Source organism: Scyliorhinus torazame, chromosome X (assembly GCF_047496885.1).
Source record: "Scyliorhinus torazame isolate Kashiwa2021f chromosome X, sScyTor2.1, whole genome shotgun sequence".
Taxonomy (NCBI): Eukaryota; Metazoa; Chordata; class Chondrichthyes; order Carcharhiniformes; family Scyliorhinidae; genus Scyliorhinus; species Scyliorhinus torazame.
Genome location: NC_092738.1, coordinates 786,833 through 791,832, shown reverse-complemented (window position 1 = coordinate 791,832; position 5,000 = coordinate 786,833).

Below are 5,000 nucleotides of genomic sequence, written 5' to 3'. Positions count from 1 at the left end.
GGGCTGGAGGAGGTTACAGAGATAGGGGAGGGGTATAGGGAGCTGGAGGTGGTTACAGAGATAGGGAGGGGTGTAGGGGGCTGGAGAAGGTTACAGAGATAGGGAGGGGTGTAGGGGGCTGGAGAAGGTTACAGAGATAGGGAGGGGTGTAGGGGGCTGGAGGAGGTTACAGAGATAGGGAGGGGTGTAGGGAGCTGGAGGTGGTTACAGAGATAGGGAGGGGTGTAGGGGGCTGGAGAAGGTTACAGAGATAGGGAGGGGTGTAGGGGGCTGGAGGAGGTTACAGAGATAGGGAGGGATGTAGGGGGCTGGAGGAGGTTACAGACATAGGGAGGGGTGTAGGGACTGGAGGAGGTAACAGAGATAGGGAGGGGTGTAGGGGGCTGGAGGAGGTTACAGAGATAGGGAGGGGTGTAGGGGACTGGAGGAGGTTACAGAGATAGGGAGGGGTGTAGGGGGCTGGAGGAGGTTACAGAGATAGGGAGGGTTGTAGGGGCTGGAGGAGGTTACAGAGATAGGGAGGGGTGCAGGGGGCTGGAGGAGGTTACAGAGATAGGGAGGGGTGCAGGGGGCTGGAGGAGGTTACAGACATAGGGAGGGGTGTAGGGGGCTGGAGGAGGTTACAGAGATAGGGAGGGTTGTAGGGGGCTGGAGGAGGTTACAGAGATAGGGAGGGGTGTAGGGGACTGGAGGAGGTTACAGAGATAGGGAGGGGTGTAGGGGGCTGGAGGAGGTTACAGATATAGGGAGGGTTGTAGGGGGCTGGAGAAGGTTACAGAGATAGGGAGGGGTGTAGGGGGCTGGAGAAGGTTACAGAGATAGGGAGGGGTGTAGGGGGCTGGAGGAGGTTACAGAGATAGGGAGGGGTGTAGGGGGCTGGAGAAGGTTACAGAGATAGGGAGGGGTGTAGGGGCTGGAGAGGTTACAGAGATAGGGAGGGGTGTAGGGGGCTGGAGGAGGTTACAGAGATAGGGAAGGGTGTAGGGAGCTGGAGGTGGTTACAGAGATAGGGAGGGGTGTAGGGGGCTGGAGAAGGTTACAGAGATAGGGAGGGGTGTAGGGGGCTGGAGGAGGTTACAGAGATAGGGAGGGATGTAGGGGGCTGGAGGAGGTTACAGACATAGGGAGGGGTGTAGGGACTGGAGGAGGTTACAGAGATAGGGAGCGGTGTAGGGGGCTGGAGGAGGTTACAGAGATAGGGAGGGATGTAGGGGGCTGGAGGAGGTTACAGAGATAGGGAGGGTTGTAGGGGGCTGGAGAAGGTTACAGAGATAGGGAGGGGTGTAGGGGGCTGGAGGAGGTTACAGAGATAGGGAGGGATGTAGGGGGCTGGAGGAGGTTACAGACATAGGGAGGGGTGTAGGGGGCTGGAGGAGGTTACAGAGATAGGGAGGGGTGTAGGGGGGCTGGAGGAGGTTACGGAGATAGGGAAGGGTGTAGGGGTCGGAGGAGGTTACAGAGATAGGGAGGGGTGTAGGGGGCTGGAGGAGGTTACAGAGATAGGGAGGGGTGTAGGGGGCTGGAGGAGGTTACAGAGATAGGGAGAGTTGTAGGGGCTGGAGGAGGTTACAGAGATAGGGAGGGTTGTAGGGGGCTGCAGGAGGTTACAGAGATAGGGAGGGTTGTAGGGACTGGAGCAGGTTACAGAGATAGGGAGGGTTGTAGGGGACTGGAGGAGGTTACAGAGATAGGGAGGGTTGGAGGGTCTGGAGGAGTTTACAGAGATAGGGAGGGGTGTAGGGACTGGAGGAGGTTACAGAGATAGGGAGTGGTGTAGGGAGCTGGAGGAGGTTACAGAGATAGGGAGGGTTGTAGGGGCTGGAGGAGGTTACAGAGATAGGGAGGGGTGTAGGGACTGGAGGAGGTTACAGAGATAGGGGAGGGGTGTAGGGGGCTGGAGGAGGTTACAGAGATAGGGAGGGATGTAGGGGGCTGGAGGAGGTTACAGAGATAGGGAGGGGTGTAGGGGGCTGGAGGAGGTTACAGAGATAGGGAGGGGTGTAGGGCGGCTGGAGGAGGTTACAGAGATAGGGAAGGGTGTAGGGGTCGGAGGAGGTTACAGAGATAAGGAGGGGTGTAGGGGGCTGGAGGAGGTTACAGAGATAGGGAGGGGTGTAGTGGGCTTGAGGAGGTTACAGAGATAGGGAGGGGTGTAGGAGGCTGGAGGAGGTTACAGAGATAGGGAGGGGTGTAGGGGGCTGGAGGAGGTTACAGAGATAGGGAGGGGTGTAGGGGGCTTGAGGAGGTTACAGAGATAGGGAGGGTGTAGGGGGGCTGGAGGAGGTTACAGAGATAGGGAGGGGTGTAGGGGCCTGGAGGAGGTTACAGAGATAGGGAGGGGTGTAGGGGGCTGGAAGAGGTTACAGAGTCGGGAGGGTTCTAGGGGACTGGAGGAGGTTACAGAGATAGGGAGGGGTGTAGGGGGACTGGAGGAGATTACAGAGATAGGGAGGGTCGTAGGGGTTGGAGGAAGTTACAGAGATAGGGAGGGGTGTAGGGGGACGGGAGGAGGTTACAGAGATAGGGAGGGGTGTAGGGGGGCTGGAGGAGGTTACAGAGATAGGGAGGGTTGTAGGGGGCTGGAGGAGGTTACAGAGATAGGGAGGGGTGTAGGGGCTGGAGAGGAGGTTACAGACATCGGGAGGATTTAGGGGGGCTGGAGGAGGTTACAGAGATAGGGAGGGGTGTAGGGGGCTGGTGGAGGTTACAGAGATAGGGAGGGGTGTAGGGGGCCGGAGGAGGTTACAGAGATCGGGAGGGGTGTAGGGGCTGGAGGAGGTTAGAGAGATAGGGAGGGGTGTAGGGGTTGGAGGAGGTTACAGAGAGAGGGAGGGGTGTGGGGGGCTGGAGGAGGTTACAGAGATAGGGACGGGTCGTAGGGGGCTGGAGGAGGTTACAGAGATAGGGAGGGGTGTAGGGGGCTGGAGAAGGTTACAGAGATAGGGAGGGTTGTAGGGGGGCTGGAGAAGGTTACAGAGATAGGGAGGGGTGTAGGGGGCTGGAGGAGGTTACAGAGATAGGGGAGGGGTGTAGGGGGACGGGAGGAGGTTACAGAGATAGGGAGGGGTGTAGGGGGCTGGAGGAAGTTACAGAGATAGGGAGGGGTGTAGGGGGACGGGAGGAGGTTACAGAGATAGGGAGGGGTGTAGGGGGCTGGAGAAGGTTACAGAGATAGGGAGGGTTGTAGGGGGCTGGAGGAGGTTACAGAGATAGAGGAGGGGTGTAGGGGGGCTGGAGGAGGTTACAGTGATAGGGAGGGGTGTAGGGTCTGGAGGAGGTTACAGAGATAGGGAGGGGTGTAGGGGGCTGGAGTAGGTTACAGAGATAGGGAGGGGTGTCGGGGGCTGGAGGAGGTTACAGAGATAGGGAGGGGTGTAGGGGGCTGCGGGAGGTTACAGAGATAAAAACTGGGATTTGGAACAAAAGAATGAAATTGCGTCATTGCTGGACCTGAAGAGAGTGCGTTACTGGAGATAAAAACAGTTTATATCACTCGACAACACACTGGAGTTTGGCGAGCGAGAAGTTAATAGCCACATAGCAAAACAGGAAGGACACTTTGCCCAACATGAGAAAGTCATCGAAGAAATGTCACACTCCCTGCGGGATCCCCTGTAAATACTGACACACTCCTCCCGGGGACCCTCCTGTAAATACTGACACACTCCCCCCGGGGACCCTCCTGTAAATACTGACACACTCCCTCCGGGGACTCTCCTGTAAATACTGACACACTCTCTCCGGGGACCCTCCTGTAAATACTGACACTCTCTCCGGGGACTCTCCTGTAAATACTGACACACTCCCTCCGGGGACCCTCCTGTAAATACTGACACACTCTCTCCGGGGACTCTCCTGTAAATACTGACACTCTCTCCGGGGACCCTCCTGTAAATACTGACACTCTCTCCGGGGACCCTCCTGTAAATACTGACACACTCCCTCCGGGATCCCCTGTAAATACTGACACACTCTCTCCGGGGACTCTCCTGTAAATACTGACACACTCTCTCCAGGGACTCTCCTGTAAATACTGACACACTCTCTCCAGGGACCCTCCTTTAAATACTGACACACTCCCTCCGGGGACCCTCCTGTAAATACTGACACACTCCCCCGGGGACCCTCCTGTAAATACTGACACACTCTCTCCGGGGACCCTCCTGTAAATACTGACGCACTCTCTCCGGGGACCCTCCTGTAAACACTGACACACTCCCCCCGGGGGACCCTCCTGTAAACACTGACACACTCTCTCCAGGGACCCTCCTGTAAATACTGACACACTCTCTCCGGGGACTCTCCTGTAAATACTGACACACTCCCTCCGGGGACCCTCCTGTAAATACTGACACACTCCCTCCGGGGACTCTCCTGTAAATACTGACACACTCTCTCCGGGGACCCTCCTGTAAATACTGACACACTCCCTCCGGGATCCCCTGTAAATACTGACACACTCTCTCCGGGGACTATCCTGTAAATACTGACACACTCTCTCCAGGGACTCTCCTGTAAATACTGACACACTCTCTCCAGGGACCCTCCTTTAAATACTGACACACTCCCTCCGGGGACCCTCCTGTAAATACTGACACACTCCCCCGGGGACCCTCCTGTAAATACTGACACACTCTCTCCGGGGACCCTCCTGTAAATACTGACGCACTCTCTCCGGGGACCCTCCTGTAAACACTGACACACTCCCCCGGGGGACCCTCCTGTAAACACTGACACACTCTCTCCAGGGACCCTCCTGTAAATACTGACACACTCTCTCCGGGGACTCTCCTGTAAATACTGACACACTCCCTCCGGGGACCCTCCTGTAAATACTGACACACTCGCTCCGGGGACTCTCCTGTAAATACTGACACACTCCCCCCGGGGACTGTCCTGTAAATACTGACACACTCCCTCCGGGGACCCTCCTGTAAATACTGACACACTCTCTCCGGGGACTCTCCTGTAAATACTGACACACTCTCTCCCGGGGACTC